Below are 19,512 nucleotides of genomic sequence, written 5' to 3'. Positions count from 1 at the left end.
CAAACTCAGGGCTGAAATCAAGTGTAAACAAAGAGAACCATACAAAGAATCAACAAAACTAGAAGCTGCTTCTTTGAGAAAATCAACAAGATAGATTTTGCTTTCAAAGAATCAGGTTCTGATTAACTGGAAACATTGTTTACCACTATTATTTATATAATTTGTTCTTTGCATGTTTAGGGGATGTCTTAGTCGGGGTTTCTATTCCTGCACAAACACCATGACCAAGAAGCAAGTTGGGGAGGAAAGGGTTTATTCAGCTTACAGTTCTGCATTGCTGTTCATCACAAAAGGAAGTCAGGACTGAAATTCAAGCAGATCAGAAAGCAGGAGCTGATTCAGAGGCCATAGAGAGATGTTCCTTACTGGCTTGCTTCTCCTGGTTTGCTCAGGTTCTCTTATAGAACCCAAGAATACCAGCCCAGAGATGGTACCAACCACAAGGGGCCCTCCCCCCTTTATCACTAATTGAAAAAATGCTCCACGGCTGGATCTCATGGAGACACTTCCCCAACTGAAGCTCCTTTCTCTGTGATAACTCCAACCTGTGTCAAGTTGACACACAAAACTAGCCAGTACAGGGGAATTCTATCCTATAGAGAAAAGGAGATGGAGCAAGACTGGGCAAGTAGTGGATAGTCCCATAGCTGCAAAACAGTCTAATAGTTTCACTTTGCCATTTTAATAGTTTAAGATCTCCTCCCCTTTTACTGCAAGAATATTTGGAGCTTTGAGAATATTGTGGAAGTCATTGGGTGACTTCATATGGTTCCACACCTGCATAAGGTGTCGACATGGACTCTCTGGGAATGTGCTCTTATTCTAAGACTGCCCCTGTGTGCTACAGGGAATACATCTGCCCCATGAGACTTACAGCAACAGATCTGGGGAATTACAGCTGTCCACGTAGTAAGAGCTTTGCTTCACAGATATCTTAGCTTCAAGGATTCTGAACACATTGGTGGTTGCTTCAAGAAGAACGGAGGAGTGGCCCCTGGTTCTGGAAAGACCCGGTGTAGCAGTATAAGGCAAAACCAGAACAGGGAAGTGGGAAGGGGTGGGTGGGAGAACAGAGGGAGGGAAGGGGGCTTATGTGACTTTCAGGGCGTGGGGGACCAGAAAAGGGGAAATCATTTGAAATGTAAATAAAAAAATATATCGAATAAAATTTTAAAAAAAAAGAAACATGTTTGCAAGAAAACAGCATTGTATTTTGGCAAGGGAAAGTAATCATTACACAATGACTTGCTGTAAAGTATTTTTATTAGATATTTCCTTTATTTATATTTCAAATGGCATCCCCTTTCTACATTACCCCTCCAAAAACACCCTATCCCATCCCTCCTCCCCCTGTTCATCTCCCCCACCCCCGATTTTCTGACTTGCATTCCACTATTCTAGGGAATGTAGCCTTCACAATACCAATGGTCTCTCCTCTAGCTGATGTCTGAAATGGTCATCTTCTGCTACATATGTAGCTGGAGCCATGGGTCCCTCCATGTGTATTTATTGGTTGGTGGTTTAAATCCCTGGGAGCTCTGGGGGCACTGGTTGGTACATATTATTGTTCCTCCTGTAGGGCTGCAAACCCCTTCAGCTCATTGGGTCCTCTCTCTAGCTGCTCCATTGGGGACCCTATGCTCATAATATGTGTTGGCTGTGTGCCATGGTGTTTGGATCCACTTTCCAATAAGGATCAAAGAATCCACACTTTGTTCTTCCTTCATCCTGAGCTTCAGGTGGTCTGTGAGTTGTATCTTGGGTTTTCCAAGCGTTTGGGCTAATATCCACTTATCAGTGAGTGCATATTTTGGGTATTATTTTGTGATTGGGTTACCTCAGTCAGGATGATATGTTCTAGCTCCTTCCATTTGCCTAAGAATTTCATTAATTCATTGTTTTAATATCTGAGAAGGACTCCATTGGGTAAATGTACCATATATTCTGTATCCATTCCTCTGTTGAGGGACATCTGAGTTCTTTCCATCTCTGGCTATTATATATAAAGCTGCTATGAACATAGTGGAGCATGTGTCCTTATTATATATGTTGGAACATTTTCTGGGTATATGCCCAGGAGGGATATAACTGGGTCCTCAGGTTATGTCCAGTTTTCTGAGGAGCTGCCAAACTGATTTCCAGAGTGGTTTTACCAGCTTGCAATCCTACCAGCAATAGAGGAGTGTTCCTCTTTCTCCACATCCTCTCCAGAATTTGCTATCCCCTGAGTTTTTGATGTTGGCCATTCTGACTAATGTAAGGTAGAATCTCAGGGTTGTTTTGATTTTCATTTCCCTGATGATTAAGGATGTTGAACATTTCTTTAGGTGTTTCTCAGTCATCCAATATTCCTCAGTTGAAAATTCTGTGTTTAGCTTTGCACCCCATTTTTAATAGGGTTATTTGGTTCTCTGGAGTCTAACTTCTTGAGTTCTTTGAATATTTTGGATATTAGCCCTCTATCAAATGTAGGATTGGTAAAGATATTTTCCCAATCTTTTGATTGCCATTTTGTCCTGTTTCCAATGTTCTTTGCCTTACAGAAGCTTTGCAGTTTTATGAGGTTCCATTTGTCAATTCTTGATCTTAGAGCATAAGCTATTGGTGTTCTATTCAAGAAAATTTCCCCTGTGCACATGTGCTCCAGGTTCTTCCCCACTTTGTCTTCTATTAGATTCAGTGTATCTGGTTTTGTGTGGAGGTCCTTTATTCATTTGGACTTGGACTTTGTCCAGGGAAATAAGAATGGGTCAATTTGCATCCCTCTACATACTGAGTGCCAGTTGACCCAGCAGCATTTGTTGAAAATGCTGTCCTTTTTACACTGGGTGGTTTAAGCTCCTTTGTCAAAGATCAAGTGACCATAGGTGTGTGGGTTCATTTCTAGGTCTTCAATTCTATTCCACTGATCTTCCTGCCTGTCTCTGTACCAATACCATACAGTTTTTATCACTACTACTCTGTAGTAGAGCTTGAGGTCAGGGATGGTGATTCCTCCAGAAATTCTTTTACTGTTGAGAATAGTTTTCACTATCCTGGGTTCCTTGTTATTCCAGATAAATTTGGAAATTGCTCTTTCTATCTCCATAAAGAATTGAGTTGGAATTTTGATGGGGAATGCATTGAATCTGTAGTTTGCTTTAGGCATGAAGGTCATTTTTACTATAATAACCTTGCCAATCCATGTGCATGGGAGATCTTTCTGTCTTCTGAGATCTTCTTCAATTTCTTTCTCCAGAGACTTAAAGTTATCATAAAGATCTTTCACTAGCTTGGTTAGAGTCACACCAAGGTATTTTATATTATTTCTGGCTATTGTGAAGGGTGTCATTTTCCTTAGTTCTGTCTCAGACTCTTTATCCTTTGAATACAGGAAGGCTACTGATTTGCTTGAGTTAATTTTATATACAGTCACTTTGCTGAAGTTGTTTATCAGCTTTAGGAGGTCTCTAGTAGAATTTTGGGGTCACTTAAGTATACTATCATATCATCTGCAAATAATGATATTTTGACTTATTCCTTTCCACTTTGAATCCCTTTGACCTCCTTTTGTAGTCTAATTGCTCTGGCTAGGACTTCAAGTACTATATTGAACAGGTAGAAAGAGAATGGACAGCCTTGTCTAGTCCCTGATTTCAGTGGGATTGCTTCAAGTTTCTCTACATTTAGTGTGATGCTGACTACTGGTTTGCTGTATATTGCCTTTACTATAATTAGGAATGGGCCTTGACTTCCTGATCTTTCCAAGACTTTTATCATGAAGGGATTTGGGATTTTGTCAAATGCTTTCTCAGCATCCAATGAAATGATCATGTGGGGTTTTTTTTAGTTTGTTTATATAGTGGATTATGTTTATTGATTTATTTATATTGAACCAACCCTGCATCCTGAAATGAAGCCTACTTGACCATGATGGATGATCATTTTGATGTGTTCTTGGATTTGGTTGGCAAGAATTTTATTGAGTATTTTTGCATCGATATTCATAAAGAAAATTGGTCTAAAGTTCTCTTTCTTTCTTGCATATTTGTGTGGTTTAGGTATCGAGTAATTGTGGCTTCATAAAATGTCACAAAAGAACACACATGGTATGTACTCACTGATAAGTGGATGTTAGCCCAAAAGCTCAAAATAAACAAGTTACAATTCACAGACCACAGGAAGCTCAAGAAGAAGGAGGACTGAACTGGGGTGCTTTGGTTCCTCTGAGAAAGGGAACAAAATAATCACAGGAGCAATAACGGAAACAAAGTGTGGAGCAGAGACTGAAGGACAGGCCACCCAGATACTTCCCTACCTGGGGATTCATCCTATAAATAGTCACCAAACTCTGACACTATTATGGACCACAAGAAGTGCATACCGAAAGGAGCCTGTTATGGTTGTCTCCAGAGGGGTGCTGCCAGAGCCTTACAAATACAGAGGCAGATGATACAGCCAAGCATTGGTCTGGGCGTGAGGTCCCCAATGGAGGAGCTAGAGGGTGGTCCAGAGGAGCTGAAGGGGAAGAACAACAATGTCAGCCACCCAGATGCCCCAGAACTCCCAGGGACTAAACCATCAACCAAGGGGTACACACGGTTCCATCCAAAAATATGGCAGAGGGATGGCTTATTGGGCATCAGTAGGAGGAGAGATCCTTGGACCTGTGAAGGCTCAATAGATGCCCCAACAAAGGGAAATCGAGGAGGGGAGTTGGGAGTGGGTCAAGTGGAGGGGCATATACTTGGAGGCAGGGAGTGGGAAAGAGGGGTTGGCGGTTTTCAGGGAGAGGGGAAACCAGGAAAAAATTTGGCATTTTAAATGTAAATGAAGATTATATTCAATAAAAATAAAATAAAATATAAAGAGTTGGGTAGTGTTCCTTCTGTTTCTATTTTGTGGAATAACTTGAAGAGTATTTGTGTTAAGGTCTAGTAGAACTCTGCATTGAACCCATCTGGTCCTGGGCTTTTTTTGGTTGGGAGACTATTAATGACAGTTTCTATTTCTTTAGGAGTTATAGGACTGTTTAGATCATTTATCTGATCCTGATTTAACTTTGGTACCTGGTATCTGTCTAGAAAATTGTCCATTTCCTCTAGATTTTTCACTTTTGATGAGTGTAGGCTTTTATAATAGGATCTGATGATTTTTTGGATTCCCTCAGTATCTGTTGCTATGTCTCCCTTTTTATTTCTGATTTTGCTCATTTGGATACTGTCTCTGTGCCCTCTGGTTAGTTTGGCTAAGAGTTTATCTATCTTGTAGGTTTTTTCAAAGAACTAGATCCTAGTTGGGTTGATTATTTATAGAGTTCTTTTTGTTTCTACTAGGTTGATTTCAGCCCTGAGTTTGATGATTTCCCGCCATCTACTCCTCTTGGGTGTATTAGCTTCTTTCTGTTCTTGAGCCTTCAGCTGTGCTGTTAGGCTGTTAATGTATGCTTTTTCTAGTTTCTTTTTGGAGGCACCCAGACCTATGAGTTTTCCTCTTAGCACTGCTTTTGTTGTGTCCCATAAGTTTGGGTATGCTGTGCCTTCTTTTTCATTAAATTTTAAAAAGTCTTTAATTTCTGTCTTTATTTCTTCCTTGACCAAGTTATCATTAAGCAGAATACTGTTCAATTTCCATGGGCTTTCTGTTGTTTTTCTTCTTATAGAAGACCAGCCTTAGACCATGGCGATCTGATAGGGTACATAGAAGTATTTCAATCTTATATCTGCCAAGGTCTGTTTTGCGACCGAGTTTATGGCCAATTTTGGAAAAGGTACTGTGAGGTGCTGAGAAACAGGTATATTCTTTTACTTTAGTATAAAATTCTCTGTACCTATCTGTTGAATTCATTTGGTTCATAACTTCTGTTAGTTTCTCTGTTTAGTTAGTGTTTCCCTGATTTGTCCATTGATGAAAGTGGGGTGTTGAAGTCTCCCACTGTTCTTGTGTGGCGTGCAATGTGTGCTTTGAGCTTCAGTAAACTTTCTTTTATTAATGTGGGTGCCCTTGTATTTGGAGAATATATGTTCAGAATTGAGAGTTCATCTTGGTAGGGTTTCCCTTTGATGAGTATGAAGTGCCCTTCCTTATTTTTTTCAGCTTACTTTAGGATGAATGTTGATTTTATTCAATATTAGGATGGCTACACCAGCTTGCTTCTTGTGACCATTTGCTTGGAAAATTGTTTTCCATCCTTTTACTCTGAAGTAGTGTCTGTCTTTGTGCCTGAGGTGAGTTCCCTGTATGCAGCAAAATATTCAGTCTTGCTTGTGTATCCAGAATGTTAGTCTATGTCTTTTTATTGGAGAATTGAGTCCATTGATATTAAGAGATATTGAAAAGAAGTGATTCTCACTTCCAGATATTTTTGTTATTAAAGGTGGAGTTATGTTTTTGTGGCTCTCTTCTTTTTGGTTTGTTAAAAGAAGATTAGTTTCTTGCGTTTTCTAGTGTGTAGTTTCCCCCATTTGTTGGGGTTTTCCATTCATTATCCTTTGAAGGGCTGGATTTGTGGAAAGATATTGTATAAATTTGTTTTTATCATGGAATACCTTGGTTTCTTCATCTATGGTAATTGAGATATTTGTTGGGTATAGTAGCCTGGGTTGGCATTTGTTTTCCCTTGGAGTCTGTATGACATATGCCCAGGACCTTCTGGTTTTCATAGTCTCTGGTGAGAAGTCTGGTGTAATGTAAATGTACTTTACATTTTTCCCTTACTGCTTTTAATATTTTTTCTTTGTTTAGTACATTTGGTATTTTAATGTTATGTGACAGGAAGAATTTCGTTTCTGGTCCAATCTATTTGGAGTTCTGTAGGCTTCTTGTATGTTCATGGACATTTCTGTCTTTAGGTTAGAAAAACTTTCTTCTATAATTTTGTTGAAGATATTTACTTGACCTTTAAGTTCAAAATCTTTACTTTCTTCTATACCTATAATCCTTAGGTTTGGTCATATTTTGTCCTGGAATTCCTGTATATTCCTGTATATTTTGGGTCAGGAGCTCTATGCATTTTGCATTTTCTTTGACTGTTGTGTCAATGTTTTCTATGGTATCTTCTGCATATGAGATTCTCTCTTCTATCATTGTATTCTGTTGTTGATGCTTGCATCCATAACTCCTGACTTCTTTCCTAGTTTTTCTATGTTCAGAGTTGTGTCCCTTTGTGATATCTTTATTGTTTCTACCTCCATTTTTAGATCCTGGATGGTTTTGTTCAATTCCTTCACCTCTTTGTTTGTGCTTTCCTGTAGTTCTTTAAGGGCATCTACCAGTTTATCTGTGTTCTCTTGTATTTCTTTAAGGAAGTTATTTATGTTCTTCTTGAAGCCCTCTATCACCATCATGAGCTGTGATTTAAATTCAAATCTTGTTTTTCTGGTGTATTAGGGTATCTAGGACTTGCTGATGTGGGAGAATTCAGTTCAGATGGTTCCTTGTGGCCTTGATTTCTGTTAGTAATGTTCCTACATTTGCCTTTTGCCTTCTGGTTATCTCTGGTGTTAGTTGGTCCTTGCCACACCACCTCCAGTAGATTCTGTGGACAAGTTTCACAGACGGATGCATTAGACTCTGATTCAGAGGAGGTCTCCTGGAACGAGGTGTGGAACTCTCTAGCCGGAAATAGTTTTGAGCTGTAGTTCTCTTGGCAGCTTACCTACTCTGGTTTTCCCCTATTCAATCTCTACATTCACAAGATGTTCCTGATAGCCTGGGCCAAGAGTATCCAAGCAAGAAAGTTGAATTAAAGTTCGTTCTTTGAAATAGTCACTGGCCATGATCTGTTTCTTGGAAGTTCAATGCTTCGCTTCATAATTGCTTCGTAATCAGTTACATAACTACAACATAATGCATTGTTAAAATAACCTCCCAACAATATATGAATGGCTTGGCTATGTGTGTAAATGAGGTTGACTCTGACATTGTGGTATGGAAAGCATTGAGTACAATTTTAAAGTGAATCTTGAGGAACTTTAAAGAGACAGAAGCTAGATGTTACATAAGGATTACTCATGAACATCCTTAAAGTAAACAGGACCTAGGGGCCATAGTTAAGTGTTCCTGAGGACTTCTGAACTCGTGAAAGTTTACTATTAACTACAGGTGATTTTACATGAATTTATTCTGATCTAGGAATGAGATGCTTTGTACATAAACTTCCTAATTCATACCTGATTGATTTTGTATCTTCTTCTGCCAAATGTTTATGATAATTGTTCTTTGTAATTGCTTCACTGAATACATTTTTTCAGAATTGTAATGCTAATTTTGTATGTATAAAAATCCCTGCTTGAGAGACGCAAAATACATTCAGATTCAAACCGCCTCAGTGTTTGTTTCTGTTTGTTATTCGCCACTTGCTAACTAGTACCTCTTCTGATATCCAAAGTCCCCTCAGTGAATCCCCCCAGACTGCACAGGTGGGTCCGGGGCAGGTCCTGCTTTCTCTGGCTGGTGCTTGTCCCTCCTGTGGGCCTGCAAGCATGTCTCAGCACCCCTGGGTGACTGGCTCTCCCCTAGCACAGTGTTGTGGCAGTGCCCAGCTCCTGGGTGCAGGTGGAGCCCAGGCTGACCACAGCCCATCTGATTTGCCACTCCTGTGTTCTCTGCCGCTCCTGACTCTATACACCTGCTCAGTAGCTGGAGAGAGGAGGTAGCCCTCACCTCCAAAGCTGGGAGTCAAATCACTCCCTGCAGAGCAGTTCTCCCCTGACAGGATCAGTGTACAGATGACTGTGGTGATGCTCAGCTCCTAGGTGCAGGAGAAGCTCGGATGGACCCTGTCCCAGCTGTTCTTGATTTGTTGTAAACTTAAACTCAGAAAATTCTGTAAAAAGCATATGTAAAATTTTCACTGGCATGTAACTTAACCCCAAATTTGGCATGAAACCCTATTTGTCTATGAACTTTAGTATAAAAACAACTTGCTGTGGGGGAAAAAAAGAAACCTGTCTGACATTCAAAATGGGTAAAGATTAGATGGCCTGAGAAATCTCCAGGAAGTAAACTAATCCTATTTGCTTTAACCTTCATTGTGAAAACAAGCATAAATACTTAAAAAGCAGAGAGTAATAATGTGAATGTCTCTACATTTATTTTCATGCCTTCTTAACATTTATTACTTTTGCTCTGGAAAGATTGCTCAGTGGATTAAAATTGGTTGCTAGGCAAACATGACCACCTGACTTAAACTGTCAGATTCTTGGTGAAAGAAGAGACCAACTCAAAAAGGTTGTCTCTGACCTCCACACATGGGCACTTACACCCAGATCCAGAATCAGTCTTATCCCACATCACCCACATATTCTTCCCAGGGTCAGAATATTTTAAACAAAATCCTATATAATGACTCATAAACACTTGTCAATTAAAAAGAAGCATTTTAACTAGCTTGGTAATAATTAAATAAACAATTTTAAATAAGAAAATATTGAAATGTTTGTTGAAATATTTAAATTAATATTTCAAGTAAATAAAACATTTTAAAAATGAAATAAAAACAAAGAAAAGAAAAATAGCTCTGGACTTCTTAGCCCAGAGGTGAGATCTTTACCTTCTCTCTAGAGGGGAACAGCTAGGAGCGCACAGGGCATAAGATCAGTGGAGCATCTGGGACAGAAGTCTTCACATAGCCATTTGCACTGGGGAGCTGGCCAGCTCCACAACCTTCTGTGCACAGCCCACCAGAAGAGAGTGATCACCCAGCAGTGCTTTCACTTCTGAGCATGGAGGTGAGATCTCCACCTTCTCTCTGGAGGGGAACAGGTGGGAGCGCACAAGACATATGATCAGTGGAGCAGCTGGGACAGAGGTCTTCAGGCTTCCATTAGCACCAGGGAGCCAGGCTGCTGGCTCCACAGCCTACTGTGCCCAGACCCTGCCAGAAGAGAGTTGGTCTCCCAGGAGTAAGAAACAGGCCTACAGGCCCACGGGAGGGACAAGTTCCAGCCAGAGACAGCAAGACCGACTAGCACCAGAGATAAACAGATGGCAAAAGGCAAGCACAAGAACCCTATCAACAGAAACCAAGGCTGCTTGGCAACATCAGAACCCAGTTCTCCCAGCACAGCAAGTCCCAGATACCCCAACACACTGGAAAAGCAAAAGTTGGATTTGAAATCACATCTCATGATGCTGATAGAGGGCTTCAAGAAGGACTTAAATAACTCCCTTAAAGAAATATAGGAAAGCATGGATCAAAAGGTAGAAGCCCTTAAAGAAGAAACACAAAACATCCTGGAAACCCAAGACAAAATTAGAAGAGCAAACCTAAGAATTATAGGTATAGAAGAAAGTGAAGATTTACAACTTAAAGGGCCAGTAAATATCTTCAACAAAATTACAGAGGAAAACTTCTCTAACCTAAAGAAAGAAATGCCCATGAACATACAAGAAGCCTACAGAACTCCAAACAGACTGGACCAGAACAGAAAGTCACCCTGGTACATAATAATCAAAACAGCAAAGACACTAAACAAAGAAAGAATATTAAAAGCAGTAAGGGAAAAAGGTCAAGTAACATACAGAGGCAGGCCTATCAGAATTATACCAGACTTCTCACCAAAGACAATGAAAGCTACAAAATTCTGGGCAGATGTCATACAGACCATAGGAGAACACAAATGCCAGCCAATACTACTATACCCAGCAAAACTCTCAATCACCACAGATGGAGAAACCAAGATATTCCATGATAAAATCAAATTTACACAATATTTCTCCATAAACCCAGCCCTTCAAAAGATAATGAATGGAAAACACCAACACAAGAAGGGAAACTACACCCAAGAAAAAGCAAGAAAGTAATCTGCTTCCAACAAACCCAAAAGAAGTTAAACACACAAACATAAAAATGACATCAAAATTAACAGGAAGTAACAATCACTATTCCTTAATATCTCTTAGCATCAATGGCCTCAATTCCCTAAAAAAACATATAGACTAACTGAAATATTTTTCATGTAAATCTTCAATTTTTCAGAAAATGTTTGTAATTCTTTTTTCATTAATTTAGTAATTTTTAATGTCTACCATGTAATGTCTATTATTTTTCATGATAATCTTCAATTTTAACATGTTTTTCTATATATTTCTTCTATTTTATCAGAAATGTTTTTCATGTAAATCTCTAGTTTTTTCACAAAATGTTTTCAATTGCACCTTCAGTTAATTTAGAAAAGTTTTTTGTCTACCATTTTATCTGTAAAATTTTCCATGATAATCTTCAATTTTAACATGTTTTTCTATATGTTTCTTCAATTTTATCAGAAATATTTTCCATGTAAATCTTCAGTTTTATCAGAAAATGTTTATAATTCCAATTCCAATCAACTTAGGAATACTTTTATGCCTATTATTATTATATCTATATAAAATTTTCCATGTTAATCTTCAATTTAAACATGTTTTTTTTCAGCCAGGCATGGTGGCGCACACCTGTAATCCCAGCACTTGGGAGGCAGAGGCAGGCAGATTTCTGAGTTCGAGGCCTGCCTGGTCTACAGAGTGAGTTCAAGGACAGCCAGGACTACACAGAGAAACCTGTCTTGAAGTACCAAAAGAAAAAATCCAAAACAAAACAAAATAAACATGTTTTTTCTACATTTTTCTACAATTTTATCAGAAATATTTTCTGCCAGGTGGTGGCGGCTCACATCTTTAATCCAAGCATTTGGGAGCCAGGTGGGTTTCTGAGTTTGAGGCCAGCCTGGTCTACAGAGTGAGTTCCAGGACAGCCAGGACTATACAGAGAAACCCTGTCTCAAAAAACCAAAATAAAAAAAAGAAGAAGAAATATTTTCCATGTAATCTTCAATTCTATCATAAAATGTTTCAACTTCCTTTTTCAATTAATTTAGGAATGTTTTTTATGTCTACCACTTTACTCTTTAATTGTCCATAAAAATTGTCAAATTTAATGTGTTTTTCTATATATCTCTTCTATTTCATCAGAAATATTTTCCATGTAAATCTTCAATGTTATCATAAAATATTTTTGCTACCTTTTTCAATAAAAGAACATGCTTTTCAAAAAAGGAAAAGAAAAAAAGAAAAATAGATCTGGAGCTAGGGAGATAGTTTTGTTATTAAAGTTCTTGCTGCATTAACATGAGACCCTAATTTGGATTCCCACATGCATGGATCTATACATATAAACCTCTAATTCCAGTGCAGAGTAGGTAAGACAAGGCAATCTACGGAGATTGCTGCACAGACAGTCTAATCAAGTTACCAAGTTCTAGGTTTACTGGGAGCATCTGTCTAAGACTTAAGGTAGAGTGAGATTGAGAGAGATACCCAGTAGTTCTCAGTCGCTCAGGTTATCTAGAGCTCTCATTGTATCTGTGGATGACATTGAACTCTTGCTCCTACTGCCTCTGCCTAGAAAGTACCAGGATTATAGGCCTGGTCCACAATGTCCAGGCCATAGTATCTTGGTTGCTTGATTGGTTAGTTGGTTGGTTGGTTGGTTGGTTGGTTTGGTAGGTAGGTAAGTTTTTGTTTTTCTGAGACATGGTCTCTCTATATGAGAGTTCTGGCTCTCCTGGAATTCATTATGTAGACCAGGCTAGCCTGGAACTCAGAGATTCACCTGCTTCACAAATGTTGGGATTAAAGGTATATGCCACCACATGAAGCTGAGATTAGATATTTCACAAAGGCTTTGAAGGAAGACTTTAGAAACAGGCCGAGATATAAAGTAGGGATTCTGAGGGCAAGATGGTCTGGACAGAGAGAATCCTCCAGAGGAGGTGGAGCTGATTCCAGAGGTTCCTTGTACTTGACAGCTGTGAGGTGGGTGGGATGGGAATGATACAGTAGAGTGAGTAAGCTGTAAGAGGGACACAGCCTGCAGACCTTGGCTGCAGATTGAACAAGGAGTGAAAATTAGGGGAAGTTTAAGGTCTCTGTGGAAATCAAGGATGGACCATGTCCTGAAAAGAAGGCTTTTCATTCGAGAGAATACCTTCAAAGACTCAAGAGTAGGGAAAGCTTTGGAATTTAGAGTTGGGTAGACAGACCCAGCATGTATGGATTGTGGGTAATTTAACTGTCTAAAACTCTTGTGAGAACACTGAGGATTATCCAGTTTTCGAAGCTCTGAGAAGGATATGTGAGGTAGACAAGGAGAGATAACCAATACATGGTCTTGGCGGTAGGTAGTCCAGCTGGTAGAGTCAATGAAGACTTGTGGGATGGTGCAGTGGGTTGCTACCCAGAGGTAGATGGACAAAGGAAATAGTTCTAAATTATGGGAAGCATAAATAGATTCAGTGTTAGGCTAAAGACAGGGAGTCCAGTTCTTAGGCTAAGAAGTGGCCAAAATATAAGGTGTTGTTAAAATGTCAATTGAGAAGCCAGGTGTGGTGGTGTTCCAAGCAATCAGGAGGCTGGGGCAGGTGAATCTCTGTGAGGTTAAGATCAGTGTGTCTACATGACCAGATTCAGGCCACTCAGAATCACAAAGAGGCAGAGAGGGGGGCTGGAAGGAGAAAGGGAAGGAGGGAGGAAGGGAGGGAGAGGGAGAGACTGTGTGTGTGTGTGTGTGTGTGTGTGTGTGTGTGTGAGAGAGAGAGAGAGAGAGAGAGAGAGAGAGAGAGAGAGAGAGAGAGAGAGAGAGAGAGAGAGAGAGACAGAATCAGAGACACCGAGATAAGAAGGTGAGGAAGAGATAGAATGGTACAGAGGGAGAAAGTGACAGTGGGGGAGAGAGAGACAGATGGAAACAGAGAGTCATATGGGGGAAGTGTTGCGTTTATGCTTTATCTTGGGGACCATTTAATCACCTCTTGTTCATCTGAGGTTTCTGGAATGTGTAAGACCCAGGTCGAGTAGATGTGCAGGGGACTGAGAGACTCATGGTCCTCTGGATTCCAAATGATGCCACTGAAGCACCCCTTATGGTAATGATTACTTGGGATAAAGGGGCCATGGATTCAGGGGTAAAATTTGAGTTCTGATTGGGAGAGTGTCTTCCTCAGTGGAAACAGGGCAAATAGTTTCCTCGGGTTCTGATCAAGCAGGGAAAAATAGAAGTGTTACAGCTCTCAAAAGGGAAGCAGAGAACTTTGGGCTGCCCACACCAGAGATGTAGAAGGGTCCCTGGTCTCATCTGCTTCTGCAGAACCCCAGTGCCAGTAGCAGGGGTGGTTGCAGCAGGAGGCAATTCGGTGAGCAGGAACAGCAAGGTGGGTCCAACATCCACCAGAAGAGAGAACTCTTTCCCCAAGTGTTATAGCTCAATAAAACATACCCTCTTCAATAATCCTCAGTGAAAATGCTTGTATGTACTATTACGTGGACAGGGTCCTTATAAACATTGTAAGATGCTAGTGATGCTCTACTTGCATGGGGAAGGACTCCAGCTGTTTTCCCTAGGTGAATGATTGCCATGGTCCTCAGTGGGATGTCATGGTTACATATTCCAAAGCAGATAGAGTTAGACAGGGAGTGTCCCCACTCCTACCTTTCTCAATTCTGAGATGAACAGGGTTTGAGCTCACTGAACCTTACCAGTTCTGTCTGCTGACACCGTCCACTTGCTCTACAGATGGGTACAAACCAAATAGAATAAAAATCATTCTCAAGGAATTGAGAGAGTTGTTAAAGAATAGGCAGCTCTTTTCTTTTAAACACAGTTGAGAAAAGACAGACTAAAACTGTCACTTCAGTATCCTTACATAAAAATGATATCTGTTAAAAGACAGAAGAATAGCTTCTACTGTGTTGTAAGCTCAAAATAAGTACGTGTCAGCAATGGATTGGCTGCAGGGATTGCTCATATTCTGGTGTGTCCAGCAGGGGTGTGTTCAGTTGGGGACAAGCAAGGCAACCTGATTGCCACCCAGAGACACAAGAGTTTGTTGATTCACTGAACTAAGATGGAGTTACCCAGATACCTGTGGCTCCTGTCATTCTGTCTTCTCTCCTGCTGTTGCAATGCCTTGGTGCAGGACAGTCTGGATCCACCATCACAATCAGGTCCGTAACTCTGATGATCTGGTATCTCTTAGGTGAGTGAGAAGAAGATGGGCACAGGGCAGGGAACCCACTTTCTTTCACCAAGTCAGTTTGATTCTGAAAAGCAAGTGATGTAAAGTATTTGAAATTTTGGGGTTACTCTGTACCAGAGGAAAGGCATCCATGTGTCTCTGGTCAACCTGAATTCTTTGTCCTCCTGGAACATCACTCCCAGTGATGACACAAAATATAAAGAAATGAGGGAAACATGTCAGATGGTAATCAGTGCACTAAAAACAGGTTTAAAACCTGTAAGAAGATACTGAGGTGTGAGCTTGTCCTTGGAGAGCAAGATTTGGACAGCATTCACCCAAGAGTGACAACTGAGCAGAGCTGATGTGGATGAGGGAAGGTGCCATATGGATGTGTGGTCACAGGAGCAGCAGATGCAAAGGCCCTGAGCTTGGTAGGTCAGTGTGCAGATCAGTGTAGCAGGAGCAGAGGGAGCTAGGGGAGAGAGGGTGGACACAAACTCTGGGGCTTGTAAGACTTGTGTAAGGACTTGGATTGGACTAGGAACTTGTGAGGAGATGGGTAGCAGATGTGCTTACTTACAGTTTTTTAAAAAAAGAAAAAAAGTATCTCTGCCCATTATGGTAGCTAGTGCCTCTGTGGGATTAGTTTAGGAAAGTAATTCCCCAGCACTCAAGAGGCAGAGGCTGGAGGATATCTAAAAGTTTGAAACTTGCCTGATCTATGGCAAGTTCTAAGTCAGCCAATGCTACATGGAAAAACCAATCAATAATATTATATATGTGCTTAAAATTAAAAATGAATTGGTATAGCTTTCTATTTTTAACACTAGATATTCGTAGTAACTCTCCCAGAGATAAGAAGGAAATCAAGTCTTCATCAACAGGGACAACAGCAGGTATTTTCCCAGTTTCTTCAGGGACATGGGTTTACTACCTATGAAGATTCTTTTTCTTGGGTAATATTAAAGATATTTGCCTTGTAAGATCCTGCACAGTGGTCTGTTTGTCCTGGAGACTCTCGACTTTATTCTGCAACTAATCACTGGTTTCTTTGTCTCTTGGGATAAGAGGAAGAGGGAACATGGCCAGGCACCTTCTAAGGACTGTAGAAAGGGAGGAAAGAGATCATATAGGATTATGCTTTATGGACTGAAATCATGAGAGCCTGTCTGTCTTATCTCACAAGTGTCCTCATTTCTGTTGTAGTTACTGTGTTGAGAACAGATTGTAAATGTCACAGGAGCTGCATGGGGACACTGCAGACCTTAAACTTCAGAGATGTTTGTGATTCAGAGCTGCATAGTTACAGCTGTGTGGTGACCCAGAGTGTGGGGAAGAGATGGGATTTTGGCGTATTTGAAACTGTCATCAAGAGATTTAGATATTCCCTGAGAGATGAGGGGTGGCAGAGATGATCCCACAGTTTTTTGATTAAACAGGTTGAAACTGAAGTGGATTGTTTGGTTTGTCTGTCTGTCTGTTTATTTGTTTATTTCTTTATTTGTGTATTTGTTTTAAAATGTGGTAGGTTGGAGGATAACCACATCTGAGATGTTCTTGGTGTGTGTGTGTGTGTGTGTGTGTGTGAGAGAGAGAGAGAGAGAGAGAGAGAGAGAGAGAGAGAGCAGAGACAATGCGTTCAAACCAAAACAAAGGTATTTAGTCTTGTTTGTTTACTGTATTGATTAGTTTGAGTTTTTAAATTTTGTGTTGGGGTGTGTGAGAGAGACAAAGAGACAGAGAGACAGAGACAGACAAAGACAGACAGAGACAGAGAAACAGAGAGAAAGTGTGTACATGTGTTCAACCCATGTGGAGATCAGAGGAAAGTTTGGAAATCAATCTTTGCACTGTTCTATTTGGATTCCAGGAATCAACTCTGGTAATTATGATTGACAGCAGGTGTCTATATCCACTGTAGAATCATCTCAGCATTGCCTATTGTCTTCTTTAATTTTAAATAGCCTATAGTAACTTAAAGTTTTCTTTTTATACTTTATTTAATCTTATTTTATGCACATTCACCTTTGGCCTGCATGTATTTCTGTGTGAGGGTATCACAGTCCCTAGACCTGGAATTACAGACAGTGCCGAGCTGCCTTGTGTTTGAATTGAACCCAGATCTTTTGGAACAGCAAACAACATTTTTAAACAGTGAGATATCTCTCTAGCAGGAGGCTAGAATTTTCTATGTAGCTAAGAATTCCCTTGAGCCTTTGTTCTCTTCCCTCTGTTTCCAGCTGCTTGGTTTCACTCATGAACTACTAAGCATGACTAATTTTATTTTTGGAAGTGTCTCATGTAGCACAAGTTGTCTTTGATCTTGATGGCCTCTGTAGTTATTTCACACAAAGCTCACCCAGATATACATTTAGAACATTTAAAAATTAAATAAATTATTTTAAATAATATTTTATTCATGAATTTCCACCATTGTTTTCATTGGTTAGGAAATCTCATAAAAACAAATAACATTAAAAATATTATTAAAAGAGAAACACCTGGAATAACCAACCAGTCTATCCAGAATCAGAGGAAAATGGAGGTAAGATTGTGTCTTGTTCTGTGGTATGTTTTCTGAGGGTTTGAAGAACAGTGCTACTTGATGCTTCCCCTTGCAAAACATTTCCCTGATGGGTTTGGTTTGTTTTTTGTCTTGGGGTGCAGCATTTTGCTCTGTATCTCAGGCTAGCCCAGAACTTGGTCTTTCTGTCCCAGCCTCCTCTGAGATGCTATTGCAGACATGCATGTGCCATCATACTTATGAACTCTAACAAAGCTGTGAGGGCCTCACCCTGTATGAGTTACTTTCTTGTTGCTGTGATAAAAAGACCATGGTAAAAAGCAAGTCATGTGGAATTTCTATTGGCTCATGGTTCCAAAGTTCACCATGGCAGAAAGGCACTGCAGCAGGAAAAGGAACATAAGAGAGCACCTCTTCAACTACAAGCATGAGGCAAGGAGAACAATCTGAAAGTGAAGCAAGTCTGTCAGCCCTTAAAGCCTCTCCAACTACATATGAGTCCAGCAAGGCTTCACCTCCCCACAATTTCCTCACACAGCACCACCACCTGGGGACCCCGTATTTAAATACCTGAGTCTATGGGGGACATTCTCATTCAAACCCAAACAACTAAGTCAGTTCCCCTTTAGGTAAGATCCAGTTACCAACAATCCCATTCTTTGATCTCTTCTCCATTTTTTTAGAATGTGAAGAAAAACAACTTAGATTTGTCAAGATTGTGTGAGTTTTTCGAGAAGAATCCTCAGTTTTATCGGCGCCACAAAATTTTAGCACTTACCCCAAGATTACATGCCATGTAAGTATTTATATTACATGGCACTACTTTCATGGAATTGATCTTCCATTCAAATAAATCAACAATAATGATTTGGAGATCTTCCCATAGCAATGAAAATAAGTTCTTCTTATGATATCCCTACAAGAACCTGTGTGGAACTTCATTTATTTTCTGCGTGTGTATGTATGTGAACATGTTCCTCTGTGTGTTATCATATGTGTGGCAAGGATGTGGAGATTACAAGCCAATGTTGCATGTCTTCTTCAATGGTCTTATCCTTTTAGAAATTTTAAAAATTTTTTATTTGTTCATTTGGTTGGTTGGTTGGTTTTGATTTTTCCAAGACATGCTTTTTCTGTGTAGCCCTGGCTCTCTTGGAATTCACCCTGCACAGCAGGCTGGCCTTGACATCATTGAGTTCTGCAGCCTCTGCCTCCCAAGGGCTAGGATTAAAGGTATGAGCCACTACCAATGGCAGAATTTTATTTTTTAGTTAATTATGTAATCTTATGTGTTTGGCAAGAAGGATATGGGCAGTTTTGATGGCACTGCCCACAGAGGCCAGACCAATGCATTAGACCACTTCATGATGGAGTTACAGATAAAAGTCATCTATTATGGTTGCTAGGACGTGATCTGAAGTCCTCTGCAAGAGCAGGAAACAGTCTTAACCACTGAGCCATTTCTACAGCCTTCTACTTTACTTTAAAATTTTTAAACTTTGTTTAGTGTGTGCTTGCTAGACAACATGATGATGGTGATCATGATGATGATGATAATGATGAGGAAAAAAATCTCATCATAGTGAGGAACTTGTACCTCACTATTGAGCTAGACTGACTGATTGGCAAGGCCAGGGGACCCTTCTGTATCTGCTCAATGGTGATATTCCAGATTTTGCTGTGCCTGGATTTTTAATTTTTGTCTGTTTGTTGTTATGGTTGTTTTGAGTTTTTAATTAATTTTATTATTTTGTTTATTGACTTGACAACCCACTCACTGCCCACCTCTCAGTCAACCCTGCCCACCTGAGCAGATAAGGGCCCCCTAAGAAATTTCATCCACCATGGCACTTCAATTCTCTGTGAGGCCAGGTTCTTCCTCTCCAACTGAGGCCAGACAAGGTAGCCCAGGTAGTAAAGTATATCCCAAGTACAATGTAAGATAGTCCCTGCTACAGTTGTTTAGGACCCATGTGAATGCCAAGCTGCACATCTGCTAGTGTGAACAGGAAA

This window comes from Apodemus sylvaticus, chromosome 3, assembly GCF_947179515.1.
Source record: "Apodemus sylvaticus chromosome 3, mApoSyl1.1, whole genome shotgun sequence".
NCBI lineage: Eukaryota > Metazoa > Chordata > Mammalia > Rodentia > Muridae > Apodemus > Apodemus sylvaticus.
This window is presented reverse-complemented; position numbering follows the sequence as displayed.